This window comes from Lygodium microphyllum, chromosome 29 (genome assembly GCF_053477565.2).
Source record: "Lygodium microphyllum isolate KBCC chromosome 29, Lygodium_microphyllum_v1.1.10, whole genome shotgun sequence".
Classification (NCBI taxonomy): Eukaryota; Viridiplantae; Streptophyta; class Polypodiopsida; order Schizaeales; family Lygodiaceae; genus Lygodium; species Lygodium microphyllum.
Genome location: NC_141163.1, coordinates 55,954,904 through 55,978,564, shown reverse-complemented (window position 1 = coordinate 55,978,564; position 23,661 = coordinate 55,954,904). Strand labels below are relative to the sequence as shown.

At 44.9% G+C, this 23,661-nt stretch overlaps 1 protein-coding gene across 1 annotated transcript in view; it reads right to left on the bottom strand.

Annotated features, from left to right (window-relative positions):
- The window catches only part of LOC148010660 (putative RNA-dependent RNA polymerase 1), a 78,761-nt gene extending 55,730 nt beyond the window's left edge, over positions 1 to 23,031 (bottom strand). The window contains exons 1-2 of the mRNA XM_087671400.1: positions 22,859 to 23,031; positions 22,600 to 22,705 (exon numbers count right to left, since the gene is read on the bottom strand). The gene's annotated coding sequence lies outside the window, so the exon portion shown is untranslated. The remainder of the gene's footprint in view (positions 1 to 22,599; positions 22,706 to 22,858) is intronic.
- Positions 23,032 to 23,661: the final 630 nt, after the last annotated feature.

Below are 23,661 nucleotides of genomic sequence, written 5' to 3'. Positions count from 1 at the left end.
CCAAAGGTACGAAAGTGACCAACAGAAGGTTTACGGCTGTTCCAAGCCTCAAAAGGTGTGATGGTCTTCAAGGCTTTGGTAGGGCATCTGTTCAAAATATGGCAAGCACACATGACTGCTTCCATCTAAAAACTATGAGGCAAGCTTTTTGCCTTCAGCATACATCTCGCCATCTCCATGAGTGACCGATTCTTCCTCTCTGCTACCTCATTCTGCTATGGAGTATAGGTAGTAGTATACTGATGGACTATGCCCTTCTGCTGCAAAAAGGAATTCAACATAGAGGACATGTATTCCCCCCCTCGGTCCGAACGAAGTGTCTTAATCTTGCATCCAGATTGATTTTCAACAAGTGCACTAAAAGCCAAAAATGCATCATACACTTCTGACTTCTTTTTCAAGCAGTAGACCCAGCAAAAACGTGTAAAGTCATCAATGAATGTCACAAAATAATAACAACCACCCAATGACATGGTTTGCATAGGCCCACAAACATCTGAATGCACCAACTGCAATCTGGTTGTTGCTCTGAAAGCAACATCACGAGGAAATGAGAAACGATGCATTTTTCCTAAAATGCATCCCTTGCATAAGTGCTCAAGAGGTCTCTCCAAGAGAGGTAAGCCATCCAGCATCTGAGTACGCTGCAAAAGCATCAAGCTGCCAAAGTTTACATGCCCCAAACGAGCATGCCATAACTCCGCCTGTATCATAGCAGGAGTAAGAGTGGATGTCAAATATGCCGACTGATCTACTGAAAGAGCATCCAACTCATATAAACCATGACACAAAGTTCCTGTCAAGACCAAAGTCATGCGTTCTTTATCTCTAACCATGCAACGGTCATCATCAAATGTGACCTGCAAACCACAACGTGTCAAAGAAGAAATAGAAAGCAAATTCTTCTTGATTCCAGGCACAAACAAAGCATCCTGCAGGCAGAGAATAGAGCCATCAATGGCTGTGAGCTGCATCTCCCCAATACCACGAACAGGGTATGATGCATTATTGGCACACTGTACCGATTTCCCAATGGGAGGTGCACTAAACTAAAGTAAACAAATCTCTGCGAGATGTAATATATCTACAAGCATCACTGTCAAAGAACCAAGTGTCAGCATCCTCTGTAAAGCTAAGTGCTCTATCGGCCCAAGAGATGTCGTAACTACAAGTGTAAAAACAATAGTCCCTGTCCACAACAAAGGACGCGGACTCACTAGCAGTGGAAGGAGTAGTAGAAACAGACATTCCTGACTCCTTCTTCTTCTCTTTGGCAATACGCTTCCTGCACTCAGTGATATAGTGGCCGGGCTTCTTACAATAGTGACATTTTCCTTTTTTAGCTTGCGTCCCCCCTTGTGTCTGATTCTGCGATGTGCCCGAAGTGCCAGAACTCTGTGGAGCATTTTTCACCTTGTTGTTTTTGCCTTTTTGTCTTGCCACAAAAGCCTGCTCAGAGACTATAGCATCCACACCACTATTTTTCCTTGTTTGCTCTTCCTCTAGAAGCAAACTAACCAGCTGAATAAAAGTGAGTGGGTGCTCAGCAATCCTCATGGTGAGGTTCAATGCAGTATGAAAAGACAAGTACGAAGGAGGTAAGGAATTCGAGGTGGTGGATATCAACTGTGCATCTGAAAAATACTCATCTACATTCATGAGCTGCTCCCTCAAGTCCTGAATCTTATTTAAGTGATCCTGCATAGAATCACCCTCATGCATCTTCAAAGTTTCCAACTCTTTCTTCAAGAAAGAGATCCGAGTCTCATTCTTTCCTGCAAACATATGCTCCAAAGTCACCATGCATCTCGTGAAGAAGATACCGAACGAATGTGAGGGATGATGGACCGCTGAACTGCCAGAGCAATCAGCGACAAGGCGTGTGCATCACGTGTATCCCAAGCTTTTTGAGCTGCAGTTCTTGGAGGAAGTGGCTGAGGTGGAGCGGGCTGAGGTCCCCGTTGTCCACGTGCGCCATGGGGAGGAGGAGTAACGGGAGCTACAACTCCCGGTCGAGTTTCCTCTCCACTGACATAATCCCATAAATTCTTGGCCACTAATACATTCTTCATCATGAATGACCATAGCGAATAATTGTTTCCGTCCAATCTGTCTTCCTTAGATACATACGTAAAGACATCACCTCCCTGATTTGCCATGATGACAAATTTCCAAAGACAATTGAGCAATGTCAAAGCAGTATGGATTGGAAATCTGCACCAGAAATTGCAGCAAACACACTTCTGCAATTAATGTGCAAGGGCGTACTCTGTCAAAAAACTGTCTTTTAATGCACGCTTCCCAAGGTGCAAACAGTTCTCAGCAACACTATTATATCAAAATCCCCAAAAATTTTTGCCAAAATGTCTGTCAAAATAGTCTTTCTATGACTGTATCAGCAGTTCATATGCAACTGTCCTCAAAATACACAAAAGCCCCAAAATTTCTGATGATCCAGTCCAGAAATTTGCTTGAAATTTATCGCACACCTGTATCCTGTGCTGTGCCTGCCGCGTATGAACCTCCTCTTCCAGAACTGTGTTCTGGACTAAAAATAAAAATTTTGTTAAAAAATATACCTGACGTGGAGCAAGCTGATAGGGCAGTGTGGCAGGTCGCTGTCAGAGTGGGTGAACAGGACAGGTTACGTGATGTCTGCAACTGGCAGCGCAAACTGATGTGACGCCTGACGCCTGACGTGGCGCCTGACAACTGACGTGGCTGGCGTCTGACGAACGTGCGGCGTCTGAAGCTACGCGCTGGCGGACGAGCAGGCTGACATGAGCTGCAACTGGCGGGTGGCGCTGGCAACTGGAGGCGACCGACTGAACTTGCGCGCTGGCAACTGGAGGCAACCGTGGCGACTGGAGGCAACCGTGGCGACTGTGCGCTGGCGACGGACAGACGCAGAGACAGGTGGCGTGCCACAGGCAGGCGGCCATAGGCAGGCTGCGCTTGGATACCACAGGCGGTGCTGGCGAGCAGACAAGCTACAGGTCTTGCCTGACAAGCAGGAGTAGGCAGACGAGCTGCGCTATCGGCTAGAGCTGAAGGCCTGAAGCAGATCTGAGGGCGGGGGCTGCAGACAGTGGGAGCTTCAGTCTGCAGACTGCAGACTGCTCTGATACCAAATGTGAGATGGACGGATCGAGGTGCAGCTGAGATTCAGTAGACAGTGTGAGAGAGAGACAGAGTGAAGCACGACACCCAAGAGAATGGACTGAAAGAGTGTAACCAGAAAGTACAAAGTACAACCCTTAAACCTTAGGGTTGTAGGGGGTGTTCACACCCGACACACACTAAGTGCCCATAAGTGTGTAACATAAGCACATAAGCACATACGACAATAAGACTATAAGTCTGGGGGAAAAAACCTCTCCTACCGAGAGTAAAAAGTGCCCCAGTGTCCTACTGATCACCGATACTCCCATATGAGCGTAGGCGTAAGTGAGGCGTGAGTCAAATACCCAACACATATCAAGTGGAACCTACTGGCAGTCCAAATCATAGAAGACCGAGCGTGCATGCGTAACCTGGTTAGAAGGCGAGGGAGAGGAACCAAGAAGATCCATAAAATAATTTCTGCACATATTGACAATGGTCTGCGGATCAGTGACCATGCGATCTTCTGAATCCTTGAGTCTAGTCATATTTTCTCGAGCAGGAGAAGCATGCAAGGCGCAAAAGAACTTATGAGTCTGACAAGCACTATCTTGCAATGTGTTAGTCAAGTTGTATAGTTTGGCCTGCTGATAAGATTTCAACTGAAATACTTGAATTAGATCAGCCAAACGCATCGCCAGTGACAACAAAAATTCATCATCTGGGGTGTCCACCAATAGCGAACGGACCGAAGCTAGTAAGTCCTCCGTTGCGTGTCGACGCCGCCGACAAATAGAGGCGTGATGGATCCCATACTGCCGAGCAACCCGCTGCACATTAGAGAGCAGCCTTGCAAAGGAAGCCAAGCCCTCAGAGGCGAAGTCCAATAAAAACCTCTCAATCAATTGCTGCATATAGCCCTGAAAGATTGGATGCTTCAAATAAGACGAGTTGAAACGTAAAGGGAGTCTATCCAGCAACTGCATAAAAGGTGCAATAGGTTATGCAAGCATCTCAAGCTGGAGAGGGAAATGGTCTGACAAGGCATATTGTTGCAAGACTTTCATTTCCAGCATCTTGGGAAGAAAATCATCCCCTTGCATGATATACATTCGGTCCAACCACGACCAGGTAGTTGCATATTGTGCAGAATGAAAAGTAAACCCTGAACAAGAAGGGTGGAGCCAAGACCAGAGATCTTGCTTAAGTACGTGAAGAGCAAAGACATTCCATACCCGACTTTCCGGAGCATCCATCACCGAATGCCCTGAAGTGGACTGAGAAGAGTCAACACACATATTGAAATCCCCCATCAAAAAACCCCTTCTGCCAAGTGACATGGAGCTCTGCAAAGTCTTCCAAAGATCCCGTCGGGATGCAGGGTCATTCGGAGCATAGAGACCCAGCAACCATAAAATCTCTCCTTCAAATAAAACTTTGATTACCACAAAGCGGCCCTGTACATCATTTTTAATAAGAACAGGCTGGTATTTCTCATGGACAATCATAAGCACGCCCGAATAGTGCACAGCATGTGTCCCTGCATAAAACAGGCAAAACCCATGGCAATCCACAACTTTCCCTACTTCACCGTGACTCTTGTGCTCAACCGCACACAAGACATCCCACTGGTTCTCATGCAAGACAGTCCACATGGCATGTTGCTTATGATGAGAACAAATGCCTCGCACATTCCACGTGGCTACCTTCATATATCTTCAAAAAAAGAGAATCAGGAAGGAGGCACCTGTTGCCTCGATTTCACCTTTTCCGCGAGAGTGTCCAAGACACCTTCATCCAGAAAATCAGCTAACATTGCAACGAATTCTGGCGGCCCGCTTTAGAGGTAGATGGAATATCCATTGCCTTGGGAGTGGAACGGGGATAACAACGATCCCAGGGTGTAATCACATTACCTCTAGTATCAAACGCCAGCTTAGCAGGTGGGCCCTTTGGACCGCCTGTATAGACTTTCCTTGTAGACTGATTATGGGGGGCAGAAGGAACCATAGTACGTGCAGCATGCTGTGAAGAGAACATTTCTTTCCTGCGCATATACGTGCGCACGGAATCCTGTGAAACATTAGGCCCAGAATCTGCCAGGCCTGCATCCAACTTTTTATCTTTTTTGGGACATGCCTCAAGCCAGTCATTGCTACGGGAATCCAAACCCAGGACCTGTTGTTTACCTTTATCCACAACATTAGGTGGCCGGGGGGCCTCCTGTGCCGGAGCATCAAGCACCATGTCATCCTTAGGTAGCACAACATGCGCATCATCTGAAGACGGTTGTCTCTCTGGGCATTCGACCATAAAATGCCCCAATTTTCCACACGAAAAGCAGTGTCCTGCAAAGTTGCCCCATTTCAAGCGAAAGTGCAAAGGATGCATGCCAGAGCAATTGAGACGAAGCCACACAGGCCTTTTCCTGGACGTGTCCCATAACATGCATAAACGGTTTCAATTCATAGCCCTTAGGCTTGGGGGAACCAGCACCGTTCCCACAACTTCCATCGCATCCTTTAACAATGGCCAATAGACCGCCGGACAATTTTCCACTTCAACCCACACTGGGCACTCACATTGAAGCAGGCGCTGAAAGTCGGCCATAGGGTCCCATGGCACAACATGGACCAAGCGGCGATCAAAGAACAATGGCAACTTGGACAGGAGCTCAGCCCGATGTGTCTCTGATTTCAGCAGCACCTCATAAAAGCCGCGAGGTCCAAGAAAGATCTCCTCAACACATTCCCCTTGTAATAAATGGTGCAGCCACTGGCGGATATGGGAAAGCACTAGGATCCTGCCAGTGAAGAAGAGTATAACTGCACGGTCATAAAACACCGAAAAAGACCGCAAGACTGATTTCGGGTCCACCGTGGCTTCCAGCACTTCATCAGTTCCTGAGTCAGAAAAAGCTTCATGATTATGCTGGACATAATTGCCAAGCAGAGTATTGGCAAATTCCAACAAATGCTCCCAATCAATCTCCTGGGAATCCACAGAATTCGAGGCAACCTGCGCATATGAACGTTCCGAAGGACCCATTATCTCGTCGGAAGTATGCTTGGAGCATTTGCCCGCAGGCGGCAGGTCAGAACCAGAAGGCATCTCCTCCATGCAAGGAACCATATCCTCCGGCTCCTCTGTATCAGAATCAGGACCAAGGGCTGCTACCGTCTGGTCAATAAAATCCATATCCAGGCCAGCCATACTACTGACCTCTCTCTCTGTCAGGGCGCGCAGCCAAGGGCGACTTCGCAGGTCCGCGAGGCAGGTCAGCCGACATCACAGGTTCGCAAGGCAGGTCCGCAGGGCAGGTCAGCCGACGCCACAGGTCCAGCTGGGCAGGTCAAACGAGGGGCCAGGCGGGTGCACCGACACAGGGAATCGTGGGGCAGGTCGTCATGCAGAAGCAGGGACCGCCGACAAGGAAAACGGCACAGTCGTGCGCGCGGGGGCTCACAGATGATCAGGTTGACGTTGGGCAGGGTTCAGACGGGGTGCAAGGCAGGGTGGACGGGCGCGAACGGGTGCAGACCAGGGCGGACGAGTCCGAACGGGCGTGAACAGGCGCGAACGGGCGCGAATAGGCTCAGACAGGTGCGAACGGGGCGAACAGGCACGGACGGGTCAGGCGACGGCGGGGACTGGCGCGGACGGGTCAGGCGACGGCGGCGAGGGCACAGAAAGGACGGGCGCACAGTAGGGTTCAAAGCTCGCTCCCGCCATCTCTCCGTTACGACTTCTCATGTGTTTACACACACATACATGCTCTCTCTCTCTCTCTCTCTCTCTCTCTCTCTCTCTCTCTCTCTCTCTCTCTCTCTCTCTCTCTCTCTCTCTCTCTCTCTCTCTCTCTCTCTCATAGTCAAATAGCCTACTCCGTGTGGAAACAAGGCAGTAGGAAAGCTATGTAGGGAGTAGACAAGCCCCTAGGCCCACACAATCACTATGGAGCTGGCGCATAGGTCAACGATGCTGTGGCAAAAGTGAGAGTACAAACAATGACTCCATTCTCTCTCTCTCTCTCTCTCTCTCTCTCTCTCTCTCTCTCTCTCTCTCTCTCTCTCTCTCTCTCTCTCTCTCTCTGTGTGCACAGAGAGCCAGAGACAGAGGAACACTACATCTGCCGATGCACTGTATATTATGACATACGAGGTAGATACCACTGTCTGTTTCGAGAGGGTCCAAAGAGGGTTTTGGACCCCTGAGACGGATCATGCAGTTTGAGGATCAGAGATGCTTGGGATTCTTCCTCTTGGAGCTCCAGAGGCACAGAGCAACAATTCTACAGAGTAGGAGGCCCCCACAGCTCGGCTCACATAGACAGAGAGCAGTCACTGACTTTTTCACTGATACACAACAGAGTATGGCAGATACCACTACTACTGCCACACAATCTACAGGAGTACATCATCATTGGACCTCATCTTCTGTAGTAGGTGTCCCTTTGGATAGAGCAATGGCACTTAGCCGGTCTAGGCGCCCACGTCCACCCGGACGAAGGCCTAGACATCCACACCACAGATAAATTAAAGCCATCATTGAGCGCCACAAGAGACAGATGCCGAGACGCCTCAGCCATGCAAAGATACACCTCCTTAGAGAACAGACATATCATTGATGGAGAGATTTCCTTTCTCTACTCTCACTTTCAGATCACTGACATGTCTCCCTTTTATAGGACACTATTTCATTTTTCAATCTTATATATATGTTTTTCATCTTTTTCTTGTTCTAGATGAGAAACACACCATCATTGTATGTATTGCTTTGGTCTCATAGGCCACATTGGCCTTTTAGAGACGTTAATATACTCTCTCTCTCTCTTTCTCTCTCTCTCTCTCTCTCTCTCTCTCTCTCTCGTAATGGGTAATTGTATTAATTACAGAAAAAAGTCAAAGATAACAAGATTACAAAGTACAAGGATAAAAATATTACAAACAGCAAGGTGGCTCTAGGCCATCATATATGAACCAAATACTATGGATTCAGGAAACACAAAAAGACGAGCGTGCATTACTGTACACCGATGGACAATGCCTTTCTGCTTCAAAAAATTATTCAGCAAGGAAGACATGTATTCCCCCCCTTGGTCTGAACGGAGAGTCTTAATCATGCAGCCAGATTGATTTTCAGAAAGTGCAACAACAGCCAAAAATGAATCATACAACTCTGACTTTTTCACCAATGAGCGGACCCAACAAAAACGAGTAAGATCATCAATGAAGGTGACGAAATAACAACATCCACCCAATGACTTTGTCTACATAGGTCCACATACATCCAAATACACAATCTGTAATCTGGTGGTTGCCTTAAAAGCAACACCGAAGTCTAAGAATTCTTTATCCCTGACCATACATTTGTCATCATCAAATGTGACCTACATGCCACACTTTGCTAAAGAAGAAACGGACAACAAATTCTTCTTTATGCCTGTCATATATAATGCACCTTGTAAACGAAGAGTAGAGCCATCTATGGCTTTCAAGACAATCTCCCCAACACCTCTAATAGGGTAAGATGCATTATTGGCACACTACACAAACTTGCTAACATGAGCTGCAATAACAAAGGAAAATAAATCCCCGTTGGATATAATGTGCTTAGAAGCACCATTATCAAAGAACCAAGTGCTAGCATCCTCAGTATAATTAAATGCTCTATCAGCCCAAGAAGAGTCATAACTGCATGTGTAAAAATAGTAGTCATGGTCTACAACAAAAGACGAGGACTCTATAGTAGTAGAAGGTGTCAAAAGATGACGTACCAGCGAGACAGTAGGGTTTGCGGGGAGAAACACGGAGTGAACTCGACAAACATGGAGAAGAGAAAAGAAGAGAGAAGAAACTCTGATGAATGGAATAATGAAGTTTTGAATCATGGAGTGAATGTGATACAAGGGAACAAGGGTGCCGTAGCACAAGGAAGATGATGAAGATAGCCATGAACCACGGACCACAATGTCCTCCTGAAGGGATGTGAGGGTAGCGGAGAGACTAGAGAGAAGAGGTGACGGACTGAATAAATCAGCCATGAGGAATGAACGAGAGAGTGGCCTATAAATAGGCACAATCAGTCTAGGATGGCGCCCCTTTTTGGGACTGCAAACCCTAAACGCAAAACGCAAAAACGCAAATTGCGGATGAAGGGTGAAGGGTTTCTCAACACCCCCTCTCAAGCCCAAAAAGGAGAAGAAGAAAAGAGTGAGGTGGAGATGCAATGCTACATGCAGAAGAATGCTCACGCACCATGTGCCACTTGGACAATGTCCCTCATGGGAAAATTGTTCACTTGTCCAAGTGCCCTAGTACAAAGATGATGAAAACACACAATGCATAGGAGGAATATCGGACTTTTTGTGGTGTCGAGAACCATAAGGATATGCCCGTACTCGATCTCAGGAGTTGGCTCCATGCTGACCAAGTGACCAAGGCAAGAAAAAGAGGAGGAAGAAAATGTAGAGGATCCCTAAGATCCAAGATTTCCACCTGAAAGGTAACCTGCAGTAAAGAACAGTAGACAGAGTGAATTGGAGAACCTGAAACTCAACCTCGGGAAAGAAGCCACTAGCTTCATGCAACCATGCAAGAAGGAATATGAAGGCCTCATCACCAAGTCGCAGCTGATGAACCTCCAAGGCCCCGATCTATGTAGATCCTAGAGATCCTAGGTATCAATAGGTGAGATGACCGTTGGAAGGAATCCACCCCATCCAAGGGTAAAAAAAGAAGGTAAAAGGCCTCTGCCAAGGTGTGCGAAGGACTGAGCAGTGGGTGGGCACCCCTTGTGAAACTAGAGAAATAGGAGCCCCCTCTGAAGTCACAATAGATACAGATGCCCCCTTGGAGAGCAAAGAAAGATCATCCCCCTCTAGATCCCTCTCTAAGGTAGATAGGGAATCCAAAAACTCATGGATCACGGACCCCGAAATGTCTGAGGATGAAGGAAATACCGCCAATCGTGCCGAAGAAGGTATCTAGGGTGGTGAAGAACTACCAGAGGTGGCTTCTCGAGCCTAAGTAGGCGAGGGTGGAGAAGGGTGGGGCTCAGATTGAGCAATGAGTGGGCAGCAATCACTACTTCTCAATGGAGCGGACAGGAAGCCGAAGAAGAGGAAGGAGTTGAGCAGCCACTGTCTCTCGAAGGAGCGGACTAACAAGGAGACAGTATCAAACAATCACCGTCTCTCGATGGAGGGGATTGCAAAACCACGGGCCGTGGTAGCCACTGTACCCAAAAATAGGAGGGAGGAGACTGCCGCTGGCATTGCGACGATCTCCAAGAGGTCATAGCGCCAATTAATCCTCCATGTGCTCGAAAGGACTTAAAGCGCATCGAATGCGTCTTATTGCCTTGAGCATAGTACTCTAATAGCCAATGCAGAACCATCTCTGTGGCCCAAGAAGGAGAGGTGGCACAAGAAGTGCATGGTGGAAGATGCATATACTCCGGGGGGGTGGGGAGCAAAGGTCAAAGTCGGCAAGCATCGGTGGTGTATCCGATGATGCCACAGTAGGAGCACCTAGTCGTCTGGTCATCTATTGGTAAAGAAGCCATGGGTACCAGTGTGCCTTGCTGTGAAGAAGAAAGAGGTCAGCCACGAAACATGAACTGTAATGTCCGCCTCAAGGGCTGGGAGGGTAGTGGAAGGATTGGAAGTGAGCTGCTAGTGGGAGGAGGATGCGACCAGCAATAGGAGATTGCAACCAGTAGAAAAACGTAGGTGAGAAGAGAGAAATACTAAAAACTCAGGAAAAAACCAGCAATAGCAATCAGCATGCTAAAATCAGCTTCAAACATTGTGTGATAGGCTGGAAACAGGTGCCAAACTGTTGTAGACAGCAATGGCCAGCTTGGACTGCGATGTCCTCCGCACCGGGGTGTGGGCAGCAACCTAAAATACCTGAAATCTACAAAAACGAGATTGTTTTCTAAATGGAGAGTGATCAACAACAGTCACTCTGTTGTAAACAACTGCAAACTGTGGATGGAAGGCTAGAAACAAGCACCAAACTGTAGATGACAGCAAGGGACAACTAAGACTGTGATGTCCTCCGCAAAAGGGGTGTGGACAGCAAGCTGAAAACACTTGAAACCTGCAAAAATGAGATTTTGATGCAGCGGAAGAAGAGAAGTGGATGCCAACCCCGCCACCGGTCTTTGCCTTCATTGGAGTAGCGAATCTTTGCCACTGTTTGAGCAAATCCAACCCTGATACCATGTCAAAAGATGACATACTAGTGAGACAGCAGGGTTTGTGGGGAGAAACACGGAGTGAACTCGACAAACATGGAGAAGAGAAGAGAAGAGAGAAAAACTCTGATGAATGGAATGATGAAGTTCTGAATCATGGAGTGAATGTGATACAAGGAAACAAGGGTGCCGTAGCGCAAGGAAGATGATGAAGACAACCACGAACCATGAACCACAATGTCCTCCTAAAGGGGTATGAGGGCAACGAAGAGGCTAGAGAGAAGAGGTGACGGACTGAATGAATAGGTCATGAGGAATGAATGAGAGAGTGGTCTATAAATAGGCACAATGAGTCTAGGATGACGCCCCTTTTTGGGGCTGCAAACCCTGAACGCAAAACGCAGAAACGCAAAAAATGCAAACTGCGGGTGAAGGGTTTCTCAATAGAAGGTGCATCAAAAACAGACATCCCTGGCTCCTCCTTCTTCTCCTTGGCAATGTGCTTCTTACATTCCGTGATGTAATGACCTAGCTTCTTGCAATAGTGGCACTTGCCCTTCCTGGCTTGCTTAGCCCCATGTTTCTTGTTGCTCTGCGAAGTACTTGAACTTCCAAAACTCTACAAAGTATTTTTTGACTGGCTGTGCTTGCCCTTCTACCTCGCCATAAAAGCCTATTCAGAGGCTATAACATTCACCCCACTATTCTTTCTTGTTTGCTCTTCTTCTAGAAGCATACTAACCAACTGAAGAAAGGTACGTGGCTGCAGAGAAATTCTCATGGTGAGATTTAGGGCCATATGAAAGGCCAAATAAGAGAGCAGCAAAGAATTCAAAGTAGTAGAGATCAACTATGCATCCGAATAATACTCATCTACATTCATTAACTACTCACGCAAGTCCTAAATTTTGTTAAGATGATCCTGCATGGAATCAACTTCATCCATCTTCACATTCTCAAGATCTTTCTACAAGAAACAAGTGCATGTCTCATTTTTTCCTGCAAACATCTACTCAAGTGTGAGCCATGCTTCTCATGAAGAAGTTGCAAACCGTATATGCGGAATTATAGACCATTGAACTGCCAATGCAATCAGTGACAATGCTTAAGCATCCCATGTGTCCCAAGCCTTTTTTGTTGCTGATCTTTGGGGAAGTGGCTGAGTTGGAGCAGGCCTTTAACCGCATCCTCCTGGAGGAGGTGTTGTAGGAGCCACAACTCCAAAACAAACTTCTTCACCACTAACATAATCCCAAAGATTTTTTGCAATCAATACATTCTTCATCATGAAAGACCATAGAGAATAATTATTGTCGTCCAATCTATCCGCCTTGGATACATATGTGAATACATCACTCTGTCCCTAATTGGCCATAGAAAATGTCACTGTTTCAAATAGCACAAGAGCAAAAGCTAAAGTTGGAACAACCTGAAGATCTGGAAATTTCCAAAAATTACAGCATAATTGACAAATATGTGTCATACTCTATCAAAATTGTCCAATGTGCACGCTGTCCAATGCACAAACAGTGCTTAGTAACACAATCAATGCAAAATCCCCAAATCTTTCTATCCAAAATGCACAATTTTAGTCTATTTCAAAGTGAACCTGTAGTACACGTACCAATCTCTGCACTAAACCCAAAGCCCCAAATTTTCTCATCCGAATCTCAAGAAATTTCTACAATAAGTGTGTCCAAGTCACATCCAGGAGTCGAAATGAATTGGCCGGGCAAAAGCACTTCCTACTAAGATTAAAATTTTTGAATTAAAAAATAGAGAAATGTCTCCTTTTACCTCTAATGCTAGCTTTGAGAGCCAACAGGCCTAGTGGAGCAAGAGACCGTGACCCTAGTGGAGGTAGGGAGCTGCTAGAGGAGACATCTACAGGCCTGGCACTGATGTTGTGCAGGTGGCACTTGAGCTGGAGCAAGTGACGCTGGAGCTAGAGTAGATGATGCAAGAGCTAGAGTAGGCGACACTAGCAAATAGAGTGGCAGGCTAGGACAGCATAGCTGCAGATGACGCAAGCTGGTGGTGGTGGTGGTGACTGCTAGCGTCCACAAAGTGGGCAGCGCTGCAAGCTTGAGGTGGTGGTGCTACTGGTGGACAAACCTACAGGGGCTGCTGGTTGGGGACAACAGCTGGATGGCTAGGTCGAGCTGATCTGGCTGGGAGGAGCTAAAGCTGACAGTTCTGATACCAAATGTGAGATATGGAGGATCAAAGCTCAGCTGAGAGTACACGGTTAACAGTGAAGAGAGTGAGAGAGTGAAGACGCAACACGACTCCCAATGCAATTACAAAAGAGTGTAATGAAAGTACAAAGTACAACCCTTAAACCTTAGGGTTGTTAATGTGCATTCACACCCAAAAAGTGTAAAACACAATAAGTGCCCGAGCTATGTGACCTAAGCACATAAAATAAAAGATAATATAACTAGGGGAAAAAACCTCTCATAAAAAGAGTAAAAAGTGCCCCAATGTCCTACCGCAGATCACCGACACTCCTCTGTGAGCATAGGCATGCGTCAAACCCAACAAAAGAGGTTGTAGACCACCATGAACATCGCCAAAGAAGTGTCATCAAGAATCTTGAATGAACCAATGGTTACGGTGAGAACCATAGTTGTCTAAAAATGAAAGCACTCACAGGCAAAAGAGATGTGGGAAGCTAAGGCCTTGGTCCAAGCAAGAGAAAAGATATTTGCATCTCAAGATCACACTATCTCGAACAAAATCTTGGCTTTCAAAGAAGGCTCAAAAGAACAAGGTCAAGCCATGATAAATTATACACAAAGCCAGCAGATAGAAGTGACACAATTCTAAAAATGATATGCGAAGTAGAAAGTAATGAAACAAAGTAGAGAATACAAGAGATACCTGGATCCATCAAGAGGTCCTTAGTGAGCCAACAACTAACTCTCAAGTTCAATAGTCTGCATGAAAAAATCAACGAACACATAGAACAAAAACAGGCTCAATGATGCACAAAATTTAGTTGTAGCACTCAATCAACATGGAAGAACCGCCTCTCAAGGTACAATTGCAAAGTGAACACGGTGATGATTAAGACACAAAATGTACAGCATGCAAGAACAGCCACAAAGGAAAATCCCACATAATCTACGACTTGGTGGTACAGCACAAAGTCAAATGCAAGACCTCAATCTACAATAGAAACACAAATACCCTACTACCAACATGCTAACATCAAAGGATCCACTAGGTGACATGCTACCCTATCACACTCCTGCGCATCCGTGTCATGCTGTTAACACAACCATCCTAGTGCAGCAGAAGACAGTAAGATACAGCAAAACACAAGCAATGAACATGCAAGACAATGCAACAAGTCATCTAGCAACAAGTTAATGTCAAATGCATGTGGAAAATGCAAATTCACAAAGATAAATAGAGCAACGCAAGATCGAGGGCAAGAGCTGAAAACAGAGATGCAAAGCATACCAATAGTGGAAGCACAAGGCTCCACTGTTGGACAGTGGAACTCCTCCGATGCTCCCACCTCCCTCCCTCTGTGTGTGTGTGTGTGAAGGATTTTTGGAGAGAGAGAGAGAGAGAGAGAGAGAGAGAGAGAGAGAGTGTGTGTGTGTGTGTGTCCTGGCTCACATTGCGCAGGCTACCATCTGCCTTGTTCGACAACTCCACTCCTGCCCTTGCCATCCTAAGGTTCGTCTTCTGTCCAGCTCGCACTCTGTCCCAGTTCGCATGTGCACACAGTCGACCTGATCTGTCCTGACTTTCCTGTGGTGCCCTGCTGCGTCGGACTGCGAGAGTCTGTCTGTGACGACCTGCTTTCATCCCAGGTAAGACTGACTGAGTGCGATTGTTAAAGGTCTGTACAAACAGTATAGCAGAGCACAGATTTGCACAGAGCACCTGAGGTACAACGGCCTGAAGAAAGAGACAGGTTCAGTTCTGTTCTGTGACAGACACTCAGGGCTGGAATAAACTGTGTAAAGCGTAAGCCTTGGATATGGAGAATTTGCAGGAATCTAATGGTATTGATATGGCCTTTCCAGACCAGCATATTGGAAATGGGGATGATAAAGATTTGGTAGAATCATATGGTGATTCGTCAGCTGACGATTCTAGGCTGTTAATGGAAGGAGATGAGATGGGTAAGCGTCGTAAAATGTCGGTCCAAGAACCAGATGTTTGTGCCCTGAATTTGCCTCAGCAAAATGTTCACGCTTCGTGTTCGCAGTCTAACGAGTCTTTTCAGTTTATGCTGGCCACTGCCAATCATCGTATGTCGGAATATGCTCAAGCCAATGAGGGTAAAGTGAGTTCTTTACCGGAAGGTGAACATGTGGTCGTTGTTGTGGGTGCTGATCTGGTTCTTCAGCAGATAGCTGCCTTTCATGAGAGGGCAGCCATCTTTTATTTTACGGGAAGGACTCTTTTGATCACTAAAATCCGCGCTTGGTTGCAATCTACGCTTGTCAATGTGGAGGTGCATTTGAATGATGCTTCAGGGCAAGGGCAGGCCTCCCTTGTGGAAGAGATTTATGATGGACCCAAGGGTTTTTTTGAGGTTTTTTTCTGCTCTCAGGAAGTGTGTGCTCATATTATGCAACATATCCTATTGTTCATGGATGGTCAATTGGTTCATATGGTTCCATGGAGGCCTATGGCGGAGTTTCATGAGGTACTTAGGAAAGCATGTCCAATTTGGGTTGAGGTGGTTGATTTTCCCGCACATCTTTGGCAACTTCTTCCCTTGGTTCTAAGATCTCTTGGTGAGGTTTTGGTGAAGCCTCGGTTGGCCTCTCGCAATAGGAATAGGGCCTATATGCTTTGGGATACAAGGAAGCCTCATCCGACCAAAGTTCATTTGAGGTTCCGGGGTTACAAACTTTGGTCTATGAGCTGAAATGGGGCACATTTGCTGGACATTGTTTCAGATGTGGACAACTTGGACATTTTATTTCAAAATGTGATAGAAGCTAGGAGGTATTGCAACGGTCTATGGATCCCGATTTGGATATGCATGACCATCTTCCCAAGCAGATGGTTCGACAGCGTGAAGCTGTTCCTGAGCCGCTTGTCTAGCAGGGACAAGCAGATGGAAAGAAGGTTGCTTCTCAAGCTGGTATTGAGCGTGTATCGCTTCCAATGGGTCAGAACGTGTCTCCTCAAGATAATTCTTGGGTTACAGTGGTTCGTCATAATGCTAGACAGGAACCTCGGTCAACTCCTGTTCACCTAGCTCTACAAACTATCACCCAAACTTTTCAACACAAAGATAGGGGGTTCTATATGAAACCGCAACCTACAGTTGGTGAGAATGAAAACAGGGTTTCTGATACTGCTCTCTGCATTTTGACTCGAGAGGGAAGCTGGTGTCTCCTCGGGATGTTTTTTGTCCCCAGCAACAGCAGTTTCCTTCTCGTACTTTGATTGCTAGTTTGCAAAGGGCAGATCTGGTAGATGTGATTCGAAGCAAGATGGAAAGATTTCAGGCAACCAAAGCAATTGATGTAAAAGGGAAAGGGAAAGTGGGGGTTCAATAGTTTTCATTTTTTATGATCCATCGTGAGAATTGCCTTATGGAATGTTAAGGATATTTCTTCAGGCAATAAGTAGTATCGGTTGTGGAAAGTTGTGTTTGCTGGCAATTGGGATGTTTTTGGTGATGTGGAGAATAAATAGCATGCTTCATAGGCTCATCCTATGTATATAAGGATTATTTAGTCTTTTTTAGTGGTCGTGCTCCACATAAATCTAGAGTAATGTTGGCCGTCAAATCTTCATTGCAACCATCTTTGATTTCTCTGGACTATCGCGGCAGATTTATGATTTTGGAAATCCTATATGAGGGAGAGGTTTTATGGCTAGTGGGTGTGTATACTCCTTCTACTACTCGTGAATGTCATCAGCTTTGGGATGACTTGCATTGCCTTGCCATGGCCCAAGGCTTTGTAATGGGTGATTTTAACGCATGTACATCACTGGATCAGAAGACTTCACAGCACCTGGTTATGGATGGTCCTAAGCGACAGGCTTGGGATGCTCTAGCAGCTGTGTCTTTGAAACAGGACACGTGGCCTTGGCTGTATCCCTCTCAGCTAGGATATACTTATCATTCTCTTTAGTATCCAAACACATGGGCCAGACTAGACAGGATCTATATTTGTCACAGTGATTCTTTTCTCCCTTCAGTCAGTGATATGTGGATTGAGCGGCAGCATGTTGTGTTTGATCATTATCCTTTGATTTTGGAAATGACACACCGATCTATTCATGCCTATAAGGCTCTCCTGGCTTGTTTGTCTATTCGTTTCAATCAATCCTTTCTGCTGCAAAATCAGTTTCGGAAATGTATTCAGCAATTAATTGATTCTTTTCGTTCGAGAGTCCTATCAGAAGGGATGGAAACATGGGCTGTTTTTAGGAATAATGCATATTCGTTATCCCGACAGCATGATATTCAGCATGCTTCCATTTTACGTGCTGAATTGAACCATGTGCAATCTTTGTTGGCCCATTCGTTGTCTCTATGTCAATTGGGGGATACCACTGATGACTTACTCACATGCATTGAATGGTTGAAAGGCCGAGTTCAATCGCTACAGGAAGAGAAATATGCTAAGTACAAATTGTTGTCCAAAGCAGAAGCTTTGCATGATAATAACTGTCAATCTTATCAATTCTTTGCTCGATTACATCAGAAATATGCCTAAGAAAATATTCTACATTTGAACAATGAGCAAGGTGTTATGGTGACAGATCCTCCATCCATCATTCAGTCGTGTGTAGATTTTTATAAATCACTATTGGGCCCTCAAGAGACTCTCTCTGATGCTGTACACTCAGCTCGTAGATACATTTGTGACCTGGTTAGTAATCAGGTTCAGCCAAAATGGGTAGCCCTAATGGAGGCTGATATTTTGGAGGATGAAGTAAAAGAGGTCCTATCCCATTTGCCTAGAAGGAAAAGCCCTGGTTGGGATGGCCTTCCTAATGAGTTGTTTTCAGCCAATGTTGAACAGTTTTAAGATCCGCTAACTTGCCTATGTCAGCAAGTTTGGAATTCTAGTGTTATGCCTTCGGATTGGAAGATTGCAATCATTCAGTTGTTGCCTACGGTTCCCTCTCCTACCTCTTTGAAACAATGGAGACCCATTTCTGTTATGGGCTCTTTATACAAAATCTTCTCAAAAATCATTGCCAACAGACTACAAAAAGTATTTCCACATTTGATTCATCCACGTCAATACGATTTCATTAAGGGTCGGCTTATAATGCACAACATCTTGAATGTTCAGCTGGGGATTGACTTTGCAAAAGCTTCAGGCCAGTAGATTGTCATGCTTTAGCTTGATATTGAAAAGGCATTTGATCATGTAAGCTGGTCCTTTTTGAAGCAATTAATGTCCACCATGGGGTTTGAGCCATGTATGGTTTCTCTTATGGACATTTTTAGTTGAGGGCAGTGGCCCGTATTACACTTAACGGAGGGATCACTGATGAAATTGCCTTATCTCGATCCCTTCGGCAAGGCTTCCCTCTCAGCCCTTTGTTGTTTGCATTGGTCACTCACCCGATGCTTTCTTTGTTGGATAAGTTGGCTAATCAAGGTGAAATCGTTGGTTTGTCTCTTCCCAATGGAACCCAACTTCTAAGTCAATCTTTGGCAAATGATTCCTTTATGTTTCTTAAGGCAGATCGCTCGAATGTTGATCAGGCAATGGTAGCGTGGAAATTTTTTGCTATAGCATCGGGACTTCATATTAATGCTCAAAAATCCACTCTGCTCTCTTGTACGGAAAATGATTTGCAGGCTTTGGAGTGGAATGGTATTGTGATCCCTAAGGGAAATATAACTAGACATTTGGATTATCCTATTGGTGTGGAGATAGCTCCTCATGCCTTGTTGGATTGGATGGCATCCCGTATTCATGATAGGTTTATGTACTGGAAATCTCAAGGCTGGCCTTTCCATGTGAGACTTAAAAGTTTGCTCAATGCATTATGATCAGCATGATTTCATTTTTCTTGTCGTTGCTTCCTTGGACCAAGAAGTCCCTACTGAAATTGGTTCAACCTATCCGATTATGTTATGGAAAAAGAAAGGAAATCGTCTAGGACAGGTGTGGATTTCATGGCAGCATGTGACTACTTCTAAAAGGATGGAGGGAGCAACTCTTTTGGATGTTAATTTTCATATGGCTGCTTTGAGGTCTGCTCTTCTGCAGGCACTCTGTGTTGAGAATCATCCCTGGATAGATATAGCAAAATTTTTTATAGAAAGGACTGGCATTTCTCATGGTAGAACGGTTATTCATGCTTCTTGGTGGCATGTGCTTAACTCTGCAAGGTCTGTTAAGATCTCCCACTCTTTTCTCCTTGCCCATATGATCACATCTTGGCAGATGATATTACGTTTTATAGTTTGGCGCCCTCTTGATTTTCGTAAGGGGGATAATTACTTGCTAGGAGAAGTACTAGCTACCTCCAGATTGTTGGATTGGCCTGATAAAGATCTACAGCAAGACAAGTTCAACCGGATGGCTCGTTTGGGATTGTAGACAGCCCTAGATAGTGTCATTCCTAAGCAGGCCCATCTTTATTCTTTTCGGCATATTCGTCAGCACTTTTGGGTGCCTAGAGGATATCATGATATTTGGTCGACCATCCAGAACAACCATACCCACTCCTCAAGATCCCACTAAAATCTATGTAGCAATCTCCTCCCATATGCCCAATGTCTCCATCCATCTTCCATACAAGTCTGAGGGTTTGGATCTAAGTACCAAGTCCTATCACAATAAGTCACAACTCTAGTCCTTTGTCAAGAGCATCTTGTGAACTCTAACTAATCCAGATCCTCTTGCTTAAGTGTGTCATCCATTCCTACTAAAGACTCTGTCCATTGGTAGCTACCACTGCAAGAAGGATTTGTCCTCTAGTAAAGAGCCCTATCCATGTTTAATCTATCAGTGTGTCATTCCTCCATCCAACGAGTACCACCTCCCTGATGCTCTCCATTATGACTCTGGCCCCCCTGATACCTAATGTTCTCCATTATGACTCTAGCTCTCCATTGGCTACCACTACAAGAAGGATCTCTCCTTTGTAAAGAGCCGTATCCATGTTTAATCTGTCATTGTGTCATTCCTCCATTCAAGGGATACCACCTCCCTAATGTTTAATCCGTCTCACTGTGTCATTCCTCCATTGAACGAGTACCGCCTCCCTGATGCTCTATGACTTTGGGCTCCCTAGTACCTCAAAGTCTCTTTCTCTGTACACCGGCCAGCAACTCTAGAAAGGCAAACCACTCCCCATTGTAGAAGCTAATTGTGTAGAGAATCTCCCCCAAGATAGAAGGGTCCTCTCTCCAAGCGTGTGGCCTCTCTCTACCTTGAGTAGCTGATTAAAAAGCAATGGCTGCCTCAACTTCTCTTCAAACTTCAACACTCACTAGGTCAATCTAATGAAGTCCTATAGATAATACTAATCTCCATGTGCATAGAATAGATGCAACAAATCTGACCTCAAAATTATTCCTAAGCCCTATAGCTTGGATATACTAAAATAGCCAATGTGTGCTAGGCTGCCACAATCCCCCATGAGCAAGGGAAATGGTCTCTAATCTCCATAATAGTAGCTTCTTCCATGGCTCTCCACCCGGAAGAAGAACCCTCATAGTCAGCCTTACCATTATTGCTCTACTCTAACTATCAGGATCAATAACCCCCAACCCACCATTGGATCTAGGTTGGATGATAATATCCCAAGCTACCTCAACCCTCGCAAGACTACCATCTCCACTTAGCCAAATGAAATTCCCAATGAGTTGCTTCGCTTGGCCAATGCATGAACTAGAGAAGGTCCAACAAGAAGTTATGTACCACATGGTGGCTATCAGAACCTGATTTTCAACTACCACACTACCTGCTAGTGATAGTCTTGCTATGCTCCAATATAGTAGCTTTTGTCTTATGCTAAGTAATAAGGGTGCCAACTTCTATTTTGAAGAAATATCAATGCCTACATGGCAGCCCAAGTATCTCACAAAAGTGCCACAGGGGACCCAACTGAAATCTCATGTGGTTTCCAGTCTATTTGCCAAGTATCACAAACCCAAAATCCATAGGATTTGTGCCAATTAATAAAAGCTCATGAAGCTCTATAGAAGAGCTCCATTGCAGCTACAAAGGCCTTAAAATTCTCCTCATCCCCATCCAAGTAGACATATGTGTCATCTACAAATTCTATATCTAACAACTCCTCAAACTCTGGAATGGGAGGTGCGATGCCTCAAATCCCTGTATTCCTATCCCTTCGGAAGGAGCACCAAATGGCTTGCACCACTCGCCGATACTAGAGGCTTACTCATTTGAGTCTTAACAATGAACCAAATACAATAAACACTATCTAGCTGCAATGACATTATACAGTAACAATTTTGCAAGACAAAGGAGCAGCCCATACAACCCAATAACCTTGGAATGATCCACAACCTTGAAACTTGGAAATCCTTAGCTCAACAACATTCTATGAGGAATATTTTTGTTGCAGCAATGCTTAAATTTCATAATCTTACCAGTTCTGATTAGTAAGAGCTTTTATGCTAAACATAACAGATATCCTCAATGGCAGCCCCTTGTCTACTCCATCATACAACCCATTCAACAAGGACTGCAACATCAATTGCTAACTATAAAGAGACAGATTAAAAATTTCCATAGTGATCAGTCAGTTTCTGTACATTCTGCTCAGAAAATTCATAAGCTAGAACTCCCTGGTCATGAGCAGTATCACAAATATGCCCCTATTCGCTCCATAAAATGCTGAAAAACTTCATGATCAACACAAGCCTGATCACGTCAAAGAGGCAGCTTTTGTCGTAGCTCTGGTAATCATTTAATACATGCTGTGATAGCTCTAGCATGAAAGGAGATCTGTCAGAGGGTACATGCTACGTAGCTCTTTGATAAGTTTTTAAAAAAACAGATTATGCTTAAAAAGGTACATTCTATCCAGCCTAGCCTATTAAGAGTCCTGGCTACAGCACCCACACTTGTCTCTATTATCCATCGACCAGTGTAGATGGAGCATGTTCGTTAGAAGCTCACAAAATTAAAGTTCCCAGTCCGAAACCCCAGTTTAGCATCAGGTAAAATTTCAAATTCTACTACAATCGGCATCAAGAAGGAACATAATTAGGTGCTTAGACATCTAGAAGGTTGAGGGCTTGAACAAGCTGCTGCAATCATAACCCCTAAACGTGTGTTAGAATGCCTACTACACAAAATTACATACCCCAAATTGGACAGCAATGGTATGCCGCGTCTGATAATTCCCAGGTTCAAGTCTTATGATTCTGCTGCCTGGAAGACTGCATGCAGCCTCGTCTTTCCATTTGATCCTAGCCCAAATTTGAGCATGGGCAACATTAATGTCCCCAAAAAAGGTTGGACCATCATCAATGCCATTAAATGTGCTCCATCATGAATAGAGGCATGCCAAGCGCAACCCTAATGCAGAACCCATGAACGCCCAGAACGCCCCGAAAGCTCACCTGCATATGCATCTACTCATTTTGCTTCCAGACGTAGTGTGCAGGCACAAGGCAGGTGGCCGCCTGCAGCTACTGGATATGTATGGCTCAAATTAGGGTTGACAACCACTGCAGCTGGTAGTGTTAGGACCTCTTTCTCTCTCTCTCCTGAAATTAAAGAATAACCAGATGTACAAGAGGCCATCAGAACTTGAAGCTCCATCGCCGCCACCTTTGTCCTTGCATGCAAACTAAGGTCCCTTATCCCTATACAAAAAGGGGTAGTATGTCTCATCATTGTACCAATCATAATTATCGTCATCATCATCATTGTAATATCAAATAATAAAAATATAGGAAAAATGTCATATTCTCATCACACAATGTACCTAATACAACCTAATAATAATAATAATAATAAACAATTAAAATAGTTTTTCAAGGTACATTGTGACACATATAATTTATGAGAGGCATTCCCACCTGCAACTTTATTTGAAAATTCAAGATTTTCTCTATGGGTTGTAGCCCGAGTGGTTTGGGTATGGCTGTGTGCACCTTTTCCAAAAAATAATAACAATTATAATTATTCCATACCTAATTTTTTATAGAACTTTATTTGAAAATTCAAGATTTGCTATATGGGTTGTAGCCCAAGTGGTTTGAGTATGGCTGTGTGCGCCTTTTCCAAAAAAAATAACAATTATAATTATTCCATACCCAATTATTTATAGAGAGACGAGGTTTTTTTTATTAACCATGGAGCTTATGATGGATTTTGCCTAGGAATCTTCTTGTTTTTTTACCTAGTCAAACTAATTCAC